This window comes from Vicugna pacos, chromosome 15 (genome assembly GCF_048564905.1).
Source record: "Vicugna pacos chromosome 15, VicPac4, whole genome shotgun sequence".
NCBI classification, from domain to species: domain Eukaryota; kingdom Metazoa; phylum Chordata; class Mammalia; order Artiodactyla; family Camelidae; genus Vicugna; species Vicugna pacos.
The window spans coordinates 2,045,654-2,069,216 of record NC_133001.1 but is presented as its reverse complement, the minus strand read 5'-3'; the positions used below and the strand labels follow the sequence as shown (position 1 = coordinate 2,069,216).

At 44.2% G+C, this 23,563-nt stretch overlaps 1 protein-coding gene across 7 annotated transcripts in view; it reads left to right on the top strand.

The window, feature by feature from the left end:
* Nucleotides 1–5,490: 5,490 nt before the first annotated feature.
* LOC102541550 (coiled-coil domain-containing protein 144A-like) overlaps nucleotides 5,491–23,563 on the top strand; it is a 134,269-nt gene continuing 116,196 nt past the window's right edge. For all 7 annotated transcript variants that reach the window (XM_072937405.1, XM_072937414.1, XM_072937404.1 and 4 more), the window contains exons 1-6: nucleotides 5,491–5,627; nucleotides 8,173–8,350; nucleotides 8,523–8,678; nucleotides 9,590–9,729; nucleotides 18,373–18,513; nucleotides 22,300–22,486. The gene's annotated coding sequence lies outside the window, so the exon portion shown is untranslated. The remainder of the gene's footprint in view (nucleotides 5,628–8,172; nucleotides 8,351–8,522; nucleotides 8,679–9,589; nucleotides 9,730–18,372; nucleotides 18,514–22,299; nucleotides 22,487–23,563) is intronic.

Here is a 23,563-nt window from a genome sequence, read left to right as displayed (position 1 = left end):
TTGTTCCTTCTCTATACTTTAAATCCCCTTTTCTGTTTTTAAAAATAAATGAAATATACTCATTTTATATACTGTAACAACATTCCATTATCAGTCATCTTTGCAGGTTTGTATACTTTATGGCAGCTTGTTTATTTGTGTGTTCAGTGACTTCGTACCCTCATGGTGCTTGGAGGTTTAGCTCTAGGAATGATAAGATTCCTAGGATTAAGCTACTTTCCCCAGAGAGAGTTTACATTTAGTTTGGCCAGGTTTCCAGGAGTGCTATACTGACTTGGACCACTTTAACTTACATTTTTGTCTTGGAATTTTTCACCCACTCACAATGTACACACTCTGCCCCCAAATTTGTGTGGGTACAAACTTATTATTTTGAATTATAAGTGAGGATTTCGCTCCCACTACACCCAGATACTTTCCTTCTATACCTAATTTGTTGAGCATTATTATCATAGATACTCAGTTTTGTCAAATAGTTCTGCATCAATTGAGATGATCATATGAATTGTAGTTTTGTTCTGTTGATGTGATTTATCATTTATTAATTTGCATATATTGAGACATTCTTGCATCCCACGGATAAATTCTATTTAATGATGGTGTACGGTTCTTTTAATTTGCTGCTGAAATTGGTCGGCTAGCATTTAAGAATTTTTACGTCTACATTCATCAAGGATATTGGCTTGTTGTTTTCCTTTTTTGTAGTGTCCACATCTGGCCATGGTATTAGGCCAATGAGGCCTTGTGAAATGAGTTTAGGGGTGTTGACTCCACTCTGAGTTTCTGAAAGAGTTTAATAAGGATTAGTAGATTTCACCAGTGAAGCCATCTCATACTGAGATTCTCCATGTTGGGCGGTTACTAATTACTGATTCAATCTCCTTACTTGTAATTATTCAAATTTTCTATTTCTCTGGGATTCAGTCTTTATACATTGTATGTTTCTAGAAATTGACCCATTTTATCTCGGTTGTTCAGTTTGTTGCCATATAGTTTTTCATAATACTCTGTTGTGATTATTATATTCCTGTGGTATCAATTGTAGTGTCTCCTCTTTCATTTAAACTTTATTGATCTGGAGGGCAGGTAATAGCTCAGTGGCAGAGTGCATGCTTAGCACGCACAGGGTCCTGGTTTCCATCCCCAGGACCTCCATTTAAAAAAAAATTCTTTTTAAAAGTAAAATTTAATTGATTTGTGTCTTTTTAAAATTAGTCTAGCTAAATGTTTGTCAATTTGGTTTATCTTTTAAAGAACCAACTCTTAGTTTTATATTTTTTTCTATTGTTCTTTCTGTTCCCGATTTCATTTGTTTCTGCTTTAACCTTTTTTATTTCCTTCCTTCTGCTAATTTTGTCTGAAGTGTTGCTCACATCTGTTGATTTCTCTTTTTTTGCATTTTTTAATGAGTAATAGTTATGTTACAATGTTGTGTCAAATTCTAGTGTAGAGCACAATTTTTCAGCTATACATGAAGATGTATATATTCATTGTCACATTTTTTTTTTTGCTATGAGCTACCACAAGATCTTGCATATTTTCCCCTGTGCTATACAGTATAATCTTGTTCATCTATTCTAGATTCTTAAAATCCCAGTCTGACCCTTCCCACCCCCGCCCCCTTGAGAACCACAAGTTTGTATTCTATGTCTATGAGTCTGTTTCTGTTTTGTATTTATGTTTTGTTTTTGTTTTTGTTTTTTTAGAGTCCACATAAGAGTGATTTCATATGGTATTTTTCTCTCTCTTTCTGGCTTACTACATTTAGAGTGACATTTTCCAGGAACATCCATGTTGCTGCAAATGGTGTTAATGTTGTCAGTTTTTGTGGCTGAATAGTATTCCATCGTATAAATATACCATGCATGATATTTTTAAAAGTCTGGTTGATTCTTTCCCCCATACTGTATCAACTGATTACTTAGCTTTATTCTTTCAGAGTAATGATGAATATTTTTCATTTTAAGTACATATAATTCCTAGTTAAAATTAAAATGTTCTGACTTTGAAAAAGTTGGGGGAAAAGCCATCTAAACAATATTCCTCAAGAGTGAAATAAAAATATCAGGATATGGGTAGTTTTAACTTTTATCCTAACAGTCATAATACGTAGCATTCAGATCATTATAGTAAAATGTAAATGACACCAAAGTGAAATGTCAGTTTTAAAACCAAAGCTAAGGAAAAAGAAAAGAAGCAATGAAGCAACAGTTTATAAACTTACAAATAATTTTAAGTAACGTTTAACTTGGAATGAGAGTGCATCTATTTACTGCTAGAACATTACAAACTGAATTGCCCCAGGGCAGAGCGCCATTACCTCTCTTAGTTCTCTTCCATTCCTCACTGTCTAGACTTTGATTTCATACTTGTCAAATTTTCTCTTTGTCAGCAGTACATGTTTTTGACAGTAGAGGGCAATTTAAATTTAGACAAAAACCAAGAAATCTCTGAATCTTCATTCAGAGATCTTTTGTTTGACTATAAAGAAATAAAATACAATTCTAGTGTACACTTAAAAAGACACTTTTTAAAACTGTGATACTAAAGTTTGTTTCCATTGTGTGAAATCAGTCTGTCACTTTACATTATTTTTATAAAAATACTGTAATATAGGTTTCAGGCTATATCAGTATGCCTAGAAAACATCTGTGATACAATAACATAACAAACAAATTAGGATCCATCAATGAATGAATAAAATTTTAATTTTTATCTCTAGTCAAAAGAGTCAATGAAGAACAAAATGCCATGTACATGTAAAGTGACACATTAAAACTACATGAAAATCCTAAAATTACACTAAAAAAGTCTCAATGAAAATGGCGATACAAAAATTTTATGTACTCAGCTCACCAAAGAAGTATAAACACTTCATGTTTCTAAAGTTTTTAAAGCTACAAGGAATGTAAGTTTTCATACAATCTCACTATTTCATAAAAATTCCTTTAATTTCAAATTGAAAAAAAGTATTTAAATGATCTGATAGTCAATTCTCATTTTAAGAAAATTCTTTTCAAAATTTTGTAAAATGCTACATCATGATGAAATGCGAAAAAATATTCTCTAAGGGTAGTGTTTTTCTAATACAAATGAGTATGTTGATAACATTCATTTACATAACAAATATTATTTTACTTGTAATTATTAAACTCCATTTCATACAACAAAAATTAAATGTAATGCAGCTACTATACTCCCCACTTCCATTACAGCAGGAGCCAAGGCCAAGAGACCCTGCTGCGATTTGGAGGAGGGGCCCTACGGGCAGGAGGAGGGGCGCAGCGGGCGGGAGGAAGTCCGCGCAGGCGTCAAGAGGGGCGCGCATGCGCGCGGACGCAGAGCTGCGCAGTCGCGTGGATCGCCCAGAGCGTGTCGGACGTCCGCCGAAGCCGGTTGCTCGTGGAGGAGGAGCGCGGCCTGGGGTCTGGGCCGCCGCGTGCCGTCGCCTCCGCTGCCGTCGCCGAGCATGTAAGGGGGCGCCGGTGCGGGCGCGCAGGTCGGGGAGCCGGCGGGTGAGGCGTGGGCTGTACCCTTGGGGAGGCGCACAGGGAGGGCTGCGGAGGCGAGGCCCGTGCCGCGCGGCTCGTTAGGCCCCTGAGGTGGGTCCGGGCCGCCGCCCTCCCTGGCTCGTGTTGCCCCAGCCACCCCAGGCCCCACGGCAGTAGTTGTTGAACCGCCACGACTTCGTCGCCGCTTGTACCCGCGTTTGGAAAAGCGGGTGCAGCCCCGGGAGGTGGGAGGGCGCTGGCCGGCCCCGGAGCACCTCCGACCGGCCCTTGGGTCATGGCCTGCTCCCGGCAGGCGGGTGCGGTGCGGTCACGGGGCCGCCGCGGTGGGATGGGTGCTTCCCCGTGTGAGGCCCTGGGCTTGTTCCCTATTCCCCCGCGGCCTGGGCTGGGGTGGCCTCTGCTTCCCTATGTTGGCGGGGTGCACGTCTCGCGGCCAGCCTGCTCCTGGGAGGCGAAGTGGTCTGCAGCTGGGGGCCTGTCGACTTGCTCCCATCTCCCCCGCGTCCTGTCCTGGGGGCGGCCTCTGCTGCCCCACGTCCGCGGGTCGAGGGTCACAGGTTACAGGTCAGTCTGCTCCTGGGAGGCGGGCATGGTGCAGTCCGTGTGCCGGGGCGGTGACAGGGACAGCGTGAAATGGGATCAAATCCCCGCGGTCTCAAGGGTCAGCTCCAATTCCACCCCCCCCAATGCCACTGCAAATCCCACTGACCACACCCCGCCCGCCTCCCAGGAGGAGGCTGACAGGGAGAAGAGCGGTCCATGAAGCTGGAGCAGAAGAGGCCTCTCCCAGGCCAGGCCATGGGGGTGATGGGAGCAACTTGATTGTCTTTGGCAGGGCCGCCCCTAGCCCCCACCGCTGCCGTTGCCGCTGCCGCTGCCTGCTGTCCATGCCCAGAATCGCCGTACCCTGCCCCTCGCAGGTCCGTGTGCACAGGGCCTCCGCCTTTGGTGTCCCGGTTCACCATCCGGGCCATCAACCCGCCAAGGCCGACTGGTGAGCAGTGTGCAGCCCAGGGACCACCCTGACCTGCTGGCTCAGATAAGGCCCTGGGCAGGCAGGGCGCCCTGGTGGGAATTGGTGCTGCCTTCATTGCCCACTCCTCCACCCCCCGCGCCGCTGCCGCGGGCCTTAGACACAGGACACAGGGCTGTGTGCCCGCACACTGCACGGGACCCCCATCTGGCGGCTGACGCCATGGTGACCAGGCCCAGAGCATCCTGCCCCTGGCAGGGTGAGGGCGGTCATCCCCGCGTAGGGGGTGCGCTGGGAGTGAGGGGGGAATCCTGCGGTGACGGGGGACAGGCTGAGGGGTGAGAGGCCGCTGGGAGTGGGAGTGACCCAGCTGAGGAGTGAGTTGGCCGTCCCTGGGTGAGGGGCGCTTAGAGTTGGGGGGATCCGGCTGAGGGGTAGGGGGTAATCCCGGGAGGAGGGGATCATCTCTGGATGGTGGGGGGACCTGGGGTGAGGCATGAGGGGTCAGCTTGGTTTGCAGGGACTGTAGCTTGGGACTCAATGGGGCAGAGTGTGGGGGTGGGGACCTCAGTATGAGGAGAAGGAGCCCTGTCTCGGGGATCCGGTCAGGAATCAGGCCTGGCCGGGGTGGGGTGCGGGGTCCGTGACGGGGGTGAGGGGGTTGTGTGGCGGCCAGCGGAGGGAATGGGACTGCGGTGTGCGGCCTGGCCCGGGGCCTGTGGTGGTTGCGATTGGGTGCCCGGGCCCTGTCGGTGTCTGGGTGGGGGCATCGGGGTTGGGAACCCAGCCGGCCAGTCCTGGGCCACGGGGTGGGCCAGCCCCAGCACCCCACGGCCTGGCCTCGCATGGCCGGGCTTGGCCCCTCTTGGCCCCTCTTGGCCCCACTCGCAGTGTCATATAGGGCGGGAGCCCCAGCCCGAGCGTCAGTGCTGCCAGCGGGAGGGGGAGGGGCGCTGCGGGCGGGAGGAAGTCCGCGCAGGCGGCAAGAGGGGCGCGCATGCGCGCGGACGCAGAGCTGCGCAGTCGCGTGGATCGCCCAGAGCGTGTCGGACGTCCGCCGAAGCCGGTTGCTCGTGGAGGAGGAGCGCGGCCTGGGGTCTGGGCCGCCGCGTGCCGTCGCCTCCGCTGCCGTCGCCGAGCATGTAAGGGGGCGCCGGTGCGGGCGCGCAGGTCGGGGAGCCGGCGGGTGAGGCGTGGGCTGTACCCTTGGGGAGGCGCACAGGGAGGGCTGCGGAGGCGAGGCCCGTGCCGCGCGGCTCGTTAGGCCCCTGAGGTGGGTCCGGGCCGCCGCCCTCCCTGGCTCGTGTTGCCCCAGCCACTCCATCCCCCACGGTATTACTTGAACGCCACGTGTTCGTCTCCGCTTATACCCGCTTTTGGAAAAGCGGGTCTGCTCCAGGAATTGGGAGGACGCTTGTCGTCCCCGAGCACCTCCGACCGTTCCTCTCATCGTGGCCTGCTTCCGTGAGGCGTGTGCGTTGTGTTTGCGGTCCCTCGGCGTGTCGTGGTGCTCCGTTCCTCCTCTGAATTTGTTCTCTATTCCCCCTTCCCTTGTGGCGTCCTTTCCCTTATTTGCGTGTTGTTCGTCTCCTGGTCTGCCTTCTCCTGGGAAGCGTACGCGTTCCTGTTAGGGTGCGGCCAAGGCGGCATTAGCAGTGGCCGCGGGGAGAGTGGTGTGCTCCATGGTGAGTGTGGGTTTGCTCCTATGTCCGCGCCCCGTCCTTTGGGCGGACTCTGCTGCCCCTCGTCGCAGGACGCACGTTTCGTGTCAGTCTTCTTCTGGGAGTCGGTCTGGCGCGGTAGTGTGCGTTGTGTGGTCGGCGGCAGCGATAGTGAGGAATGGAAGCAAATCTTCGCGGTTTAATGTGCATCCCCAATTCCGCCGCCGCCCCCCCTTCCCCGTATAGCAGAGCGCCCGCCTTCCAGGAGCAGGCTGACTTGTAACCGGTGTGTCGCGTACCTGGGGCAGCAGAGGTGGAGGCCCGTACAGGCCGCGGGGAAGTTTGAAGCAAGTCTGCAAGGTTTGCATAAGCAGAACCCTAATCCTCCGCTTCCACTGCTGCCTCTGACCCCACCGCTGTCACTTCCCGGTAGCAGGCTGACCTAGGGACTTTCCTGGGGCAGCAGAGGCCCGCAGGCCATGCCACGGGGGAGATGGGGTCAAATCGACCAGTTCGGCAGGGGCAGAGCTCCTCTCCCCTCCACTGCCCCAGGTTCTCAGTACACTTTGTTTCAGTGGGCTTCTGGTAGGCAGGCGCGTTGTGGTCAGGGGGCAGCGGTGTGGAGGGTTGCTGCCTCCCCCAACAGGTGGACTTGCTTTCATCTCCCCTAGGGCCTATCCTAGGGCGGCCTCTGCTGTCCTAGTTTCGCAGGACGCAGGTTACAGGTCTTCCTGCTCCTGGGAAGCGGGCGGGATGTGGTGGAGGGGGTGCAGGGTGCGGGGGCCAACCTGACTGCTAGTAGCTGACACTATCTCACCAGCCTCCAATAAGCAAACTGGGAAATGAGTGTCCCTTCACGGCGGTGGTGCGTGTCGCAACAAAGGCTGTCTGCAAGCCAGGTGTGGGAGAGACGGGAGCCTGGGGCAAATCCTCTGGCTCCTCCAGGGCAGCCCCCCCCCCGCCATTAGCTCTATATTCTTGCTTGATTTAAAAATTTTGTAAATCTGGTGTATGTGTAATGATATGGTATTTCATCATGTTGTAAACTAACGTATCCTTAATTACTAATAGGATGGGTAGCCTTGCTATATTTATAGGCCATTTAAATTTCCTTACTGTGATGTGCTTAAGTCCTCAGCCCATTTTCTGGTGTAATGTCTTGTCCTCATTGATTTGTAGGAGTTCTTTAGGTGCCTGTATGTTAAATGTTTTTGTCAATGATACCTGCTGCAGATATCTTCTCTGTGGCTTTTTCCTATGGTTCTTTTTAATAAAAGCCTTTTTTTTCTCAAGTAATAAAAAATAATTTTTTTGTTTTCATTATCAAAGGAGAAATCCTCCTATGTTGTTATCTAGAACTTTTCTTTATCTTTAAATCTTAGATCCATCGGAAAGCAGTTTTTATATATAGTTTGAGGTGGAGGTCCATTTAATTTCTAAAAATATGGATAACTGGTTCTCCCAGCAGCAGTTATTTTGAAAGGTTGTCTTTCCCTGTTGCGCAGCATTTCTACCTTCTAAGTGTGTCAAGGGTCTAAATGTTTGGTTTGTTTTTCTGGGCCCTCTTCTGTTTAGCCTTCATTTCTACATCAGTACCACACTATCTTTAGAATAAGTCTGTGTGAATGTTGCAGGTAGACTGCATGCTATGGCTTTAACTGTCAATGGGAAAGTGTTTTCTTGGGGTGAAGGTGATGATGGCAAACTTGGACCCTTCATAAGAATATAAGAATATTTTCTTCATTATGTGCTAATAAGTAACTTACTGATAATAAGAATCAAGGCCTTTTGAAAGTTATTTTGTGGAAAATTGAATAGAAGTTATTTGTGAAAATGGAACTGGAAAATATATCAAAAAAACTCTATGAATGTGATTTGGCCTCACATGTTCTGTTTTAAGGTTTGGTAGTTCAACTAATCTATAGCTGTTGTTTTGACTAAATGTGGATCCATGTAGATGTCCATTTTTTGTTTTTTTCCAAAAGGCTGAATTGATTATAGGGAATATTACTTGATTTTGCACTAGGAACTGTGACAAGCCTCGGTTGATAGAGGCCCTGAAAACCAAGCGAATCTGGGATATTGCCTGCGGGAGCTTGCACAGAGCAGCCCTGACGTCCAGTGGTGAACTGTACACCGGGGGCCTTGGAGAGTACGGCCGCTTGGGACATGGGGATAATAGAACACAGCTGAAGCCCAAAATGGTGATTATACACATTTCTGTTGTTTGCAGCAAGCTTCCCATCTGATTTCCAGAGGAGAGAAGCTCCGAGTCTCAGACTGGTCATGACCTGTGCAGTATTGGCTCTCAGTCTGTGGCAAAAAATTCCCTTGTAGTCTCAGTGCCTGTGCTTGACTCTGTTTTTATGTTTGTAGTTGATTAGGTGAAAGTCCTTGGTCACAGATTGATCCAGGTGGCATATGGAAGCAGCACAGATGCCCAGACCCTGGCTCTGACTGATGAAGGCAAGTCCTGTCCTGACCCCACTTTGCTGGGGGATTGGGGGCCCCATCATGAGGCACGGGCCTAAGGTATGTATTTTTATACCTAGATTTGGCATTTTCCTGGGGTGACGGTGACTCTGGCAAATTGGGCCAGGGAGGCAGTGAGGGCTGTAGCATCTCCTAGAACATTGAGAGGCTGAACGGGCAGGGGGTATGTCAGATCGAGCCTGGAGTGTAGTTCTACCTGGCCCTCACCAAGTTGGGAGTGGTGTGGACGTGGTACGTAAATGCCTGTCTCCTGCCGGCATGTCTGTGTGGGGGCCTCCAGGTAGGGGGAACCTTCATGTTCTTACCCATGTAGGCATTTCTGTATTATTTATGTTGAGTTGGGATTTGCGGCAATGTTATCAGAAGAAACTTCCCATTATAACTGGGTCATTTATGAAGAACCCTGGAGAACTGTAGCTTGTCTTTCTTGTTTAGGTGAGGTGTGTGTAAAGGGTTTCTCCCTTAGTTGCCATGCAAGAAGCCTAGTGGTCAAATGGGTGGGAAATAGATTTCTGATCTCTAGAAGAGTTCAGGTGTATTTCGAGTGAAGGGTTATTTTATTAAATCAGAAAGGAGTGGACTTTCCAGCTGACCACGGACAGTGTAATGGCCTTATCTTTAGTGTCCTGAACCAGAAACAGGTTGAGAAAAAGAATTAGAGCAGAGAGGTGTTTTAAGAGCCGTTTGAGGCTGGACGTCATGTTTTCTATCTGTTTATTTGAAACCTGCATCAGGATCTTCAATATTGTAAAACAGGCATTCAGGATCTTGCTAGCAGAATTAATGAACTAATTTCAATGAATGGTATCCTATTTTGTACCATGATTTCAAAGACCTTGGGTATTGTGTGTGACGTCAGTGAGCTGCTCCAGCACCATAGCAGTGAGTGTCTTCTGGTGGGCCATCGCCAGACTGCAGCCATCTATTAAAATCTGTTAACCTCCTTGCAGGGGGAAGAGGGATTACTTCAGGCTGGGCCATGGCTCTGACATGCACATGAGGAAGGCGCAGGTGGTGGAAGGGCTGAGCGGAAAGCGGCTCATTCACGTGGCTGTCGGGGCCCTGCACTGCCTGGCGGTCAGTGATGCAGGTAAGTGAGTTCGTGACAAATCTTTGTTGTTTCAAAAGTGCAGCTTGTGAGGAAAGAGGGTGAGTCCTGGTCCTTGAAGAACCAGGATGGCGGGCTTGGTCCATTGTGTTCCTGTGCATACCTGCCCAGGAGCTAGTGTGAGTAGAGGCATCCGGGAAAGAGGTGCTGACTGACACAGGTCCCACTCAAATGTCTGATGGGGAGATAAATGTATTTCATGTTAGAAGTAAAGTTATCTTTGACACGTGTTACTCATTCTGCCACGAGAGGCCATGGGCTGACAGGCTTACAGGTGATAAACTCTTAAAATAATTCATTTCTGACAAAAAAATCAGCCCACTGTGCTTCAATCAAAATGAATTAAAAATGAATTATACTTTCTAATTCTGTAAAGCCAAGAAGTACATACTTGAAAAGTGAGCGTATTATTTTTGATCATTTTTCTTTGCAAAATAAAGGAAAAAATAAGTTACTGCATTTAGTTGAAGAGGAAAACCTCTGCTTCCTGTAGCAGAACGAAATAATGAATGAGTTCAGTGCGTTGATGTTAAGTCTAATACTCATCTGTAGTCATTGGCAAGAATTTTGAAATAAATTTAAAGAAAATCTTTAAAAATGTTGAAAATTTTGTCCCCCCCAACCTTTAGCAGGTATATGCTTGGTGTGACAGTGACCATGGCCAACAGGGCCGTGGTACGACCACAGTTAATAGAAAGCCCAGATCACACGAGTGGCCTGTGGGTCTTCGCACAGTGTGGCGTGGATGATGGTGGATGTGGCAACACCCTCTGTCCACGATCCCCCCATCCTCTTCCAGACTGCAAGGGACCCCTTAGATGCTTCCTTTTTAGGTAACACAGATCTGTGTTTTATATGAGACCCTTCCGTACGCTGCACCGGTGTCACAAATAGAACATTTAACAGCACTTCCAAGTTAGAGGCTTTAGCACTGTGTGAGCTGCAGGGTGAACCAAAGCCACAGACTCGTCATGGTGCACTGTACTGGGATTCCTGCTGGGGTGAAAACTCGAGAAGGAGCTAGAATGCGGGTTCTTGTATTATGATCAGGCAGGCTCTGGCCATACTGTGCACCTTTGCCAACTGCTTAGTGTAGGCACCGTGCTGGGCTGCTTCGTGTTTTCAGCAGGTCTATTCAGGTATAATCAACACACAATGAGCTGCACATATTGAAAGTGTCATTGCCATCAGCTGTGACACGTGTGCACCTATGAGAACAGCACCATGGTCAGGATAATGAACAAACGTACAGACCACGTTGAACTTCCTTGTGTGGCTTCACGGCCCATCCCTGCCTCCCACAACCACTGACTTGCTGTCACTATAGATCAACTGGCCTTTTTAGAGTTTTACATAAATGGAATTACACAGTGTGTACTTTTTTCTGAATCTCACTTTTTTCACTCACCATAATTCTTTTGAGATTCATTCACATTGCATCAAAATTTCATTCTTTTCAATTGTTGAGTGTTTTATTTATGGGTGTGCTGCAGTCTGTTCCTTCATTTGCCAGTTGACGGACCCTTGGGTTGTTTACAATTTGGGGGCTGTACAAACAAAATTGCTGGGTACGTTTGTGCACAGGTCTTACGTGGACATGCACTTGCACTCCTCTAGGGTAAGGGCCTGGAGAGGAATGATTGGATCATATGGTAGGTGCGTGTTTATCTTCTTAAGAGACCTACAAACTGCTTTGCAAAGGGCTTGTTCCAAAGCTCCTCCATATTTCTGTCTGTATGTGGTATGGCCAGTCTTTAATTTTTAGCCTTTCTTAAAGCTGTGTAGCGTATCTCATTGTGGTTTTACTTTGCATTTCCCTAAAGGCTAATGAAGTTGAGCGTCTTGCTTATTTACCATCCAGATAAATATGTTTTTTGTTGAAGTGTCTGTTCATATCTTTTGCTTGTATTTAAACCTAGGTTGTGTGTTTTATTACTGAGTTTTGAACATTCTTCATGTATTCTGGGTACAAGTCTTTGATCAGATACATGGTTTGCATGTATTTTCTCCCAGTGTGGCTTGTCTTTTCATTCTCTGAGGTGAATTTTAAAGAGCAGAAAATTTTAATTTTGATAAAGTCCAGTTGATCCATTTTTATCTTTTATGGATCATACTTTGGGTGTTTAAACAACCTTTGTCTAACTCAAGATCATAAAGATTCTTTTCCTGTGTTTTCCTGTGAAATTTCTAGTTTTTGACATTTAGGCATATGCTTGAACTTGAGTTACATTTCATACATGGTGTGAGGTATGGGTTGAATTTCATTTATTTTTGGTGTAGGGATACTCGGTGGTTTCAGTTGCATTTGTTGACCAAAACTATTGCTTCTCTATTGAAATAATGTGCACTTTTGTCAAAAATCATTTTCGTGTATGTGTGGATCTGTTTCTGGATTCTCTGTTCTGTTTCATGGATTTATATTGTGTTTTGTTACCAATACCACAGGGTCTTGATTACTGCAGCTTTATAAAAGACTGAATTCAGGTGTTGCTGATTCTTTAGCTTTGTTCTTTTTAAAATATGTTTTGGGTATTCTAGGCCCTTAGTATTTTCCATGTAACTTTTAGAATCAGCTTGTCAATTTTTATTAAGTAGCCTACTTGGGATTTTGATTGCATTGACTATAGATCAGTTTGGGACAGCTTCACAGTAATGAATCTTGCAACCCATGAATGTAGTACTTCTCCCTGTTTGTCAAAACCTTTACTATTTCTCAGCAGTGTTTTGCGGTGTCAGTGTACAGGTCTTGCATATCTTTTGTTATATTTATTCCTAAGTATTTCATATTGTTTATCCTGTTATAAATGGTATTTTAAAAATTAGTTTTATTCTTTGCTATTGTCTAGAAATACTCAAGTTGCTCCTTGCTATCTAGAAATACTCAAGTTGCTCCTTGCTAGTGTGTAGAAATAGAATTGCTATTTTAAAGGACAGTTAGATTATTTCTAGTTTTTGGCTGTTACAGATAAAACCTGCTACGGATATTCATGTACAGCATTTTGAGTCAGTCTTCCATATGTTGAATAAACTCCACTTTGTTTTGGTGCTTTTTGTTTTTGTCTGTTGTTTATCTGCTTTCAGTTTATTGGTTTTTATTCTCATCTTTATCCTTGCTTTATGTTTATTTTGTATTTTTTCTAGTTTTTTGAGGCGAGAGTTTAGATTATTGATTTGAGACCTTTTTTCTAATGGAAACTTTAAGTACCATGAATTTCCTTCTCACTACTGCTTTAGCTACATGTCTCCAATTTTGTTATGTTGTATTTTTTCATTCAGTTTTATGTATTTTTAAAATTTCTTTTCAGACTTGAATTTTGACCTACGAGTTTACTGTCTTGTACCTTATATTCAGTTTGCTAAAAAAAAAAAAAAGTACTTTCAGAACTCTTATCTCTCTGTTCATGATAGATAATAGTTTCTAATTTTCTATTACTATTCTCTGACTGGCTGGATAAAGTGATAAATGTTCCCTTTTAAGCTTTCCTTTTTAATTTGTGTAGAATTGGTGTTATTTCAGTGGAATTCACCAGTGAAGCCATCTGGGCCTAGAGTTTTCTTTGTGTAGTTTCTTTTTTTTTTTTTTAACCACAAATTTAATTCCTTTAAATAGCTTCAGAGTTTTTTTTTTTTCTAATTAGGTTTATTTCTTTGATGGAAGTTGAAGTTATTGACATCAGGTTGGCCTCAACATTTGCTTAGTTTTCTTTTAACATTTGTTGACTGCAGTGATGTCAGTGCTTATTCCTTGTGTTGATAATTGTGTCTTCTCTTTCCAGTTAGTCCAGAGGTTGATCAATTTTATTAAGTTTTTTCAAAGAGCAAGCTTATGGTTTCCTTGATTTTCTCCATTGTTTTTCTGTTTTATATTTCGCTGATCTTTGCTAATTGTTTTTTTTCTAAGAAGGTTAGGTCATTGGCTTAAGATCTTCCTACTTTCCTAAGTAGACATTTACTTTTCTTGATTAATTGACTACTGTCATTATGGCAGATTATCCTCTTTATCCCTTTGCTTTTGAAATGTTTTGCTTTAAACTCAGATTTGTCTGATGTTAATACAGATAATATGATACATTTCTTTTGATCAATGCTATATATAGTATTTAAACCATGGTATTCCATATACCATGGTGAGCTATGGTACATATTTTCCATTCTTTTGTTGTTAATAACCTCTTTGTCTCTTTACAGTAAAAGAAGCTTCCTTGTAGGCAACATATAGGTGGATTTTGCTTTTTAATTTTTTTCTCAGACAGTCTCTAATTGGGGTATTTATTCCACTTACATTTAATATGATTATTGATAGATTTGTTTTCTCAGTATCCTGCTGTTTGTTTTTTATTAGTTTTAGCTGTTCATTGTGCTCTTCTTTCTCTTTTTCTGCCTTTCTTTGAATTAATTGTTCTTTATCATTTCATTTTTCTTTGATCTCTACCTTAGTATATTATTTTAGTGATTGTTTTAGGGTGTATATTACGCACATTTCATTTATCATAGTCTACCTGCAGGTGATATTATACTATTTTGCGTATAGTAAATGAATCATACACTAGTGTATTTCTGTTTTTCCCCTCCCCCCTTTCTGCTGTTGTTGTTACACATTTGTATGTATGTTGCAAGCTTGATCTTATTTTTTATTAAATTTTTACACATTAGATTTTCTCTTTAAATAAAGTAAATAACAAGAAAAGAATTGTCTCTGTATTTGCTCATGTAGTTAACCTTTTCCAGTGCTCTTCGTTCCTCTATGGAGACCCTGCTTCTGTCTGGCATCATTTTCCTTCTCATTGAAGGACTTCCCTTATTATATCTTGTAGTTCAGATCTGGGGTTTATTCTTTCAGCTTTTTACGTCTGAACTAATCATTATTTTGCTCTGTTCACAGTATATTTTAGCTGAGTATAAAATTTGGGGTTGACATTGTTTTCATTGAGAATTTGCTGTCATTCTTACCTTTGCTCTTCTGTACCTAACATGTCTTTTATCTCTGACTACTTTTAGGATTTTCCTTCGATTTTCCTGGTTTTTGTCTTCATAGTTTGTGTGCTTGTATATAGTTCATTATACTTCTTGGATCTCTGGGTTTCTAATTTTCATCAAATTTGAAAATTTTTCAGTCATTGTTTCTTCAAAATTTTTTTTTCTGTACCTTTCTCTTTCCTGTCTTTTGGGAGGTCTAGTTTCATGTATGTTAGGTCTCTTGAAGTTATCCCACAGATAACTGACGCTTTGTTCATTTTTTAACGTTTTTTTCTATGTTTCATTTTGGATAGTTTCTATTGCTATGTCTTCGAACAAACTAGTCTTCATTTTCTAATACGCTGTTAATGTTACCAAACTATTTTGATCTCAAACATTGTAGCTTCCTCTAGAATTTTTTTTAAAGAGGTAAAACTTGCTCACTTATTAGCTCTTTGTTTTTTATTGAAGTATAGTCAAAAATAAATGTTTTTAAAATATGTTGTTTTTTTATTTTAATTTCTTTCCATGGAGGTACTGGAAATCGAACCTGGGGCCTTGTGCATGCTAAGCATGCACTCTCCCACTAAGTTATACCCATCCCCCAATCCTTCACTAGAAGTTTGTTTTGGGTGTTGTTCTTCCATGTCTCTGGTTCTCTTCTTGAACATACCTAATACAGATATAATAGGTGTCTTAATTTGTCTGCTGTGTGTAACATCTGTGTCAGTTCTGCATTGTTCAGATGTATTGATTTTCCTTATTTCTGAATCGCAGATATTTTCCTGCCTTTCTGCCCACCTGGTAGCTTGTAGTTAGATGCTGTACATTATAAATTTTACTCTGAATATTTCTGGAGATTTTTGTATGTCTATAAACTTTCTTGAGCTTACATATAATTTACTCTGAAGTAGTTTGATCCTTTTGGATCTTGGTTTTGGATTTGTTAAGTGGATTCAGACCTGATGTTAGTCTGGGGCTAGTTGTTCCGCACCACTGAGTGTTCTACTCAGTCCCTGGTGAATGGTGAGGTCTTCCCACCTGGCTGATGGGAGCAGGCACCATGCCGGCCCCTCTATGCCCTCCCAGCTGGCGCGGCGTAGCACAGTCCTTTCCTGCAGTTGGTTCTTTGGCTTTGGGCAGTGCCCTCTCATGTAGGTGCCCATCCGCTTCTGCACCCTCAGCTGGGTTGGGGGGGCACCCGCACGTCTCCAGGGGGCTCTCTGGGCAGCTCTCTCCTCTTGAGTCCAGTCCTGTGAGCTTGGACCACATTGGACTCCCTGGCTCTGAGCTCCACCTCCTGTGCCCACAGAGACCACTGGGCTCCACCTGGTGCCTTCCCTCTGCTGAGGTCTGGGAACCCTCGGGGCAGTGAGCTGGAACACGTGTCCACTAGGATTGTGTATTGTGAAATCTGGTCTTATTGCTGTTGTTCTGGATTCCTTTTTGTGGCATTTCAATGACAGGTAAATTCACAGATAGTTGTTGTAGTAGTGTTTTCACAGCTTACGTCTGTACAGCTGAATTGCTGTAAGTGCATTCTGCAGAAGGATTTGCATCGTTTTGCAGTTATAGTGAACCTTTGCTGAAAGTAGCTTCTTTAGAGAAGTATAATTTTAACTCTGAAATATAATAATGAACGTGATACTTAATCTGTGAAACGAAAATGCATAGTGCAATTTTTTTTACAAATTACAGGAGGTCAAGTTACAGAAATAGAACAAACTGTAATCTTAAAAATTGAACCCAAACTTCATTTTTCTTTTTCAGGTATGCCTTCAGATGCTGATTCTTCTGCTGCCGGTGATAAAGTCAGTGGTGCAGATAATTCTAAACGAAATTTGCCCTTCTCTTGCCACGATTCTCTTGTCATTAGGTGGAAATCTGGCCAAACAGCAGGCCTTGTCTCCTATACTTATAGCCCTGCAAATCATGTATGCCAGGTGGGCTTGTTTGCTGACTTTCGAAATCCCACAATGATGGGAGTCTAGGAGAATGTTAGGTTACCGTCTCTAAATATTGTGAGTTTTAGTTCAGATACCATTTGGTGAATGAATGTGCCTTTGTGCTTTCTTGAATGAAGTTAAAATACGAATTAGAAAATCAAGTTAAAGAACATTTTCATTATTCTTTATATCCAATAACCTCTAAACATATTTGGGGGTGTGGTGAGAGGAAGAATTAGTTGGTACTGATACAGAGTAAGGTTTCAGGCCCTCGTCCTCCCCTTCAGTCTTGATAAGGCAGAGTTTTGCCAGTGTTACCTTTTCCATCCTTCTGCTCCTGTTTTCTCACAGCCTGAGGAAGTGGCCCATCTGTCTGTGTATCCTGGTTACGGGCCTGATCATAGAAAGAAATAGTCACACAGGAACTTGACTCAGTAGTTGAAGGACACGTCTCTTTGTCCTAGCTGCCTCGCATGAGGCGCCCTTGGTATTCGGCTTTCATTAAACACAAAATTACTTTCAATCTCCACCAGCCGAGGGAGATTTCACAGGGACAGTCAGAGGCTTTTTCTGCTTAGATTTTTACGTTGGCAGTTTTTCTCCTGTCTTCACCGTGGTGATTCAATACGTAAGCTCAGGACTGAATATTTAACTTTTAGCCAGGGGATACATAGTAATAACATTCATTTTTTCCTCTAAAACTCTTTTATACTTACCTTATAAGTCCTATGAGTGCTCTGGTTAGTGCTTGTCCTGCCCTGACCCTGCTGCCCCGCGGTGGTGACGGGCAGCTTCCCCAGGCCTGGCTGTCTCTCCTGACAGAGACGCTGTGGTCGGGGCCCTGATGCCCGCCAGCATGGTCACCCCAGTGGAGTGTCCCTTGTTCTGTTCCTCGGCACCCCCTTCCTACGTGTCTGCCATTGCCAGTCCTGTGAATGGAGAGGAATATGTGCTGGCTGTTGATACTGAAGACAGGCTGGATCCAAATCCATGGCAAGAAAAGAGAGGAGAGGTAAAAGCGCACGGGAGAGCGATGACGCAGCCTTAGATCAGGAAGGAGGAGGCAGCTGCTTCACGTTTAGTGACGTGCGTCACTCTCTCCCTTAACGCAGAGTATTTATGCTGCTGCTGTGATTTTTGGCTTGAATGAGAAAATATTCCATTTTAACAGGAGGCTTTTTTAGTGCTTCAGTGGAAAGAGATTATTCTTTTAAAAAGCTGCTAAATGCAAGTCCACAGTCCTGTTTTGTAAATTTATTTTTTGGGGGATTAGGTAATTAGGTTAGTTTGTTTATTTTTAGAGGAATTACTGGGGATTGAAGCCAGGACCTTGTGCATGCTAAGCATGTGCTCTGCCAGTTGAGCTATACCCTCCCCTCAAGTCCACAGTCCTTTATTTGCAGCTCTGAATCCTGAAAGCTTTGAAAGCTAAAGGTTTTTATAACTTACTTTGGAGGAGGAGATGTGAGCTCATTTTAGTCCTCTTCATGTGACCTGTTGTGAATATTAATTAATAGGTTTACCTGGAATATGAATGTGCTTGGCTTTGAAGGGCTGTCCCAGACCTCGCTGGAGGTGGTGACTGGTGGTGTAAATGCCTCGTTATGTCTATAAAATCTGGAATACTCTAACTGGCCCAAAGGGTTTTATTTAATAAGGCTTTTGGAGGTGAGTGGGAAGTGTGCCGTGTTGCTGAGTCTCTCCTCTTCTGTTTCTGAACTAGATTGTCTCTTCTGAGGATGCTGTGACCCCCTCTGCAGTGACCTTGTCTGCTTCCTCAGCTTCTTCTCAGCCATTTATCCCAGTGACAGATGACCCAGGAGCTGCCAGCATCATTGCAGAAACCATCACCAAAGCCAAAGAGGTCAAGGGGCTTTCTTCTTTACATTTTATTTTGAAATAATCTTAAATGTACACACAAGTTGCAGAAGTAGGACACAGAAATAGAGCACAGTACACTCCTGTGTACCATCCACCTACGTTCTCTAATTGTACTCAGATTTTGTCCCAGTAGCATCCTTTATCAGTCTAGGACCTGGCCCAGGGTTGAGTGTGGTCTCTTTGGTCTTCAATGTGGAACACTTTTTCAGTCCTTCCTTTTGTCAGAAACACCACAGTGCATCACAGTGGGTGTGTGATGTGCTGCGTAACTGGTGATGTGAGGTCTTACTACTTGGTCAGGATTCTCTGCCAGGTTTCTCCACTGGAAGTTAGTAGAAGAATGGTAGTAAATGTTCATGGGAGATGCTTGGAGGCTGTGCTGATACCTTGTCCCTCATTGTGTTTTCACCTCCGAGTTTGCAGTGTCTGTGATGATTCTAGCCGAGTCCATTATTGCTGTGGTGGTTCTGTGGTCGTTTTTCAAATTTCGTCATTCTTTTTGGACTGTCTTTGTTCTTCTGTAAGGGAGGACTTCCCCTTCTCATCTCCTTTGTCTATGTTGGTGTAGAATCGTGGGATCCTATTTTACTCAAATAATGACATACATCACTGTCATCATTTGACACCCAAATTGTCCCAGACTTGGCCATGGGGAGCCCTTTTCAGCTGACTTATATAATTGAGCATTTCCTTCCTTTCTGGCACAATAGTGTGTTCCAAACTCACTTTTCACCTGCCCTGGCCTCGTCCCGGAATCAACCATTTCTCCAAGGAGCCCTGGTTCCTTTTGGTGGATCATAGGATTTAGAAACAAGATCTGGGAGCTTGGTAAGCTGGTTACTCCTGGGTGTCCTGGGTTTAAACCCTCTCAGCAAACAGACACGCACACACGCCCACTTACGCCAGAATTTCTCCCTTGACATCTTACCTGTATAATGAAAACCATGAGTGGTTCAAACCAATACTTTAAATTTCAGTCCAGCACCACAGGGTTTATCCTTGTGCTCTCCCTTTCTGTATTTTAGGTGTATAATCTTTTTATATGTTGCAGGATTGCTTTGCTGTTTTGCTGACTTTTGTACCTGTATTCATAAGGTATACTGAGCTGTAGTTTTCTTATTACGTCTTTGCCTGGGTTGGGTAACAGTGATTACACTGGCCTTCTAGAAGGCATTAGGCAGTGTTCCCTCCTCTTCTGTTTTTTAGAAGAGTTTGTGAAGGATTGGTATTAATAGTTTTAAAAATATTTGATAGAATTTTATCTGTTCTTTTAACATGTTCCCATCATTCTTTTATTTCCTTGTTTCCTGGCACAACACAAAAGTCTAGGTTCAACAGTATGTTTTATGCTCCAGCAGAGAAATTAGGTGTTCCTCCAAGAAGTCCTGGTTCTTTGTAGTCGGGAGGGTATTTAGTAGCCAAGTTCTGGGCCTTTGTGTGCTCATTGCTGTTGGGAGGTTGCTGGTCACAACTCTTTTAGTAGACAGACCTAGGAAGGGTGTGTGTATGTGCACGTGTGCACGTGCATGTACCCACACAATAAGTTAGTAGGTTATATTAATACCCTTTTTGTTATATATCTACATGTATTGAAAACCACTGGTTCCTAGCAGTATAGTCAATTCTAATAACTGCACAGGGTTTACCTTTCTGTTCCACCCCTCTGTATAGATAACTTTTCTCTAAAAATGAGAAGCCTGTCCCCTTATGGACAGTGCCATAGCTTCCCCTTAGGTAGCCTGCCTCCCATTATGACTGCCTCTCCTCTCCCACATGGGCACCTCCTTCCCCTGCACAGCTTCTGGTGCTCAAAACCAGTTTGCCCTCTACAGGGATGACCTCTCACCCTGCTTGACCTATGACCTCCCCCACCCTACACCCCAGGCCAGCTGGCCCAAAGCAGGGACACCTTCCACTTGGCTTGACTCTGTCACACCAGTCACCCTCCCAGGTTGGTGCCCTCCCAAGCCTGCTCAGGTGCTTCCTGTGCCAGGCCCCCTCTCCCTGCCCACACTGTCTCCCTGCCGGCACATCCAGCTTGGGAACACACAAACATTATTTTCAATTACATTTGGAACTCTTGATTTATTGTGGTGTTGCTGCTGACAGAAATATGTCCTATGGGAAGTATTCATAACCATCTATGGTAATAAGAAAATTGCTATTTACAAATTAGGGGTCTGAACTCAATTTGTGATACTTGGCAATCTTCTAGGATGAGGGTTTAATGCAGAAATTATCCTGAATTATGGGACGTTTTTGCTTTTAGGTAGAAGAGGGATGGTATCATTTCTTTCCTACCAAATCGTGAGGCACAGGTGTTATCCAGAGTATTCCCCTAAATTCCTACCATTGCAGTTTTGGTTTGATTCATCAATTATGGCAAAGTAATTTTCATGTTTGTTTTGGGCTATAACTCACATTCAAGGAGATGTAGCTAGTGATTTTATTTTTAAGCAATTATCTTTTTTTCCCCTCTAATACCCCCACCAAAAATTGTTAGGTACTGTTTCTCACTGTATTTAACTTGCGTATTCCACTGAATGCTCTTGCTGCTCTTCAGTGAGTGAGATTCTGGAATGTCATTGTTTCTGTGAACTTCACATGCTGATTCCCTGGGTCTCCGCTTAGAGGTAGGAGCAGGATCTGTTTTCTTCCAGGAAGAAACCGTGCTTCCACCTCAGTGCACCTCAGTGCTGGTTTCTAGGGGCCAACTTGGGCACTGATGGCACTTGCATATTGGATGGGTCTCATTGCGCTGAAGGTTCCTAAGTGGGGCTTGTGCTTCCCCCAGCTCAGTTGTGTTTGGCAGTCAGGTTTCACTGAGATCCCAAAAGCAAGGGAGGAGAGAAGGCGGCATCTCTGGCATCTTGTTCTTCCTCTGGTGAGCTGAACTCTGCCTGTGAGACTGAAAGGAACCAGGTCTACCCCTGTTCAGCATGGGGTCTCAGAGATTCCCACTCCTGAGCTCAAAAGCTATGGGATCTCCCAGCTCTGATGGCTCCCTGTTCCTTTCTATAGGTCAAGTCCCACTGCCAGTGTCCAAGAGGCTCTTGTGTGGTGGGCAGCAGGCTGGGGCTGGCTGTCCCAGGTGGGGCACCCTCAGGAGGAGGGGTGGAGGGGGCAGAGATGCAGATGGGCGGCCCCTTTCCTCTGCTGATGTGGAAGGGAGGTCAGTGACCGCAGGTGTGGTGTGTTTTAACTGACACACTATGAATGGGAAGTAAAAGGGGACAAGAAAAAGGAAGAGAAGACTTTTATCTATTTTCTTTTTCAAAGCGCCCAGGGAACAAGAGATTTTGGGCAATGTGTTACACGCCAGTGAGTCCGTTAAATAAGATTCTGGGAAGGAATTATGAAGAAGATCTAGAAAAAATTGTAAAAGTACAATGTGCAAATGAGAAAACTCCCAATCACCCCCTGTGGGTGGGGGCAGGGAATGGATTTTATGTGGTATGACTTCATTCCAAGTCTCCCCTTATAAGGAACACCTGTGCTGTGAACTTGCTCACAGTGTAAATTGTCATTTCTTCTGAGAGCTGCTGTGGGTAATTCATAAAATAGTTATTTGGTCCTGAAAGCTTAGTACGTTGTGGTGGAGATTTTAGGGGCCTGTCATGTCTTATTTCATGGTATTTCATGGCGTTAAATGCCTCATCAGGTCCCTTATTCCTCAGTGGTCATCATGTATCCTTGGAGTTTATGGATAAACTGGTGACTGTTTATCTCTGGACACATCTTTCCTCATTTTACCCGTTGGACTTTTTAGGATGTTGAAAGCCAAAATAAAGCATCAGGCCCAGAACGTCAGTCCTCGGATGAGTTCACCAGTCTGCTGGTCACGGACAACACGTGTACCTTGGACCTGCTCAAGCTGACTGTGCAGCCAGGCGGCGGACAAGGGCAGGGCCGTGCTTTCGGCCATGCTGTCTGGCATGGGCACCGCCTGCCCCGAGGTGAGCCATGGGTGGGAGGGCAGGCAGGCGGGTGGGAGGTGCTACCACCGTCCTGTGCTTGAAGGACTCCTGGGAAAAATGAGTCCTTTCTCCATGTCCTGTGCTGCACTTGCTTCTCACGTAACATTTTGAAATCAGTTTGATATTTTAGAATTTAGAAATGTCTAATTTTTACAAAGTAGGATCTGTCAGCTTTTTTCATTTATGACTTCAGGATTTTGTATTCTGCTGAAAATGTGCTACCAACATGATACTGTTTAAAGAATTCTCCCAGGTTGCTTCTAATTATTTTTATTACTTAATTTGTTCTTTTATTTACTTTTTTGAGAGATGAAGTAGGGATTCAACTTTATTTTTTCCTAGATGGTAAACGTGTTGCCCCAACATCATTTATTGAATCATCCTCCTTTTCCTCAGTCATTTGAAGACTACTTTTATCATATTCTAAATTTCTGTGTGTATTTGGGTCCCTTTATTGACTCTTTTCTGTTCCATTAATCTAATTTTTTTATGCTTTAATACTGCAGTATTTTAACTATTAATTATTTAAAATAGGTTTTAGTATTTGCTAGCACTGGGTTCTGTGGGACTTCCAGCTGTGGTGATGTTCTGTACCTGGTATCCACCAGCCACATAGGCTGTTGAGCACTTGAAGTGTAGCTGGTGCACCTGAGGCAGTGAAGTTTTAATTTTATTTAACTTCTTAATGGATTTAAATTTCAGTAGTCTCATGTGGCTAGTATAGGGTGTACGGTCAATGCTATGTTAATATCTCTTAGAAACAGCTGACCAGTCCTGAAGCCCTTGGGCTTCCTGAAGGACTCTTGCTTATCAGTGGCCTTGTTCTCTGCCTTTTCAGAACTGGCCATGTGAGGGAGGCCAGTGCCATGTGCTCTGTGCAAGTGTGTCATCAGTGTGTCTGAGTTCCATATCACTACCACCACCACCATAAAGTACTTAAATATGGCTGAGTGGCCTTGAAATCATAGTTATGGTTTAGGAACTGTTTTAGGGGTATATTATTTCTTAATTGTATTCAGGAAGAACTAAAAAGTGGTAGGTTTCCTACTTATAATT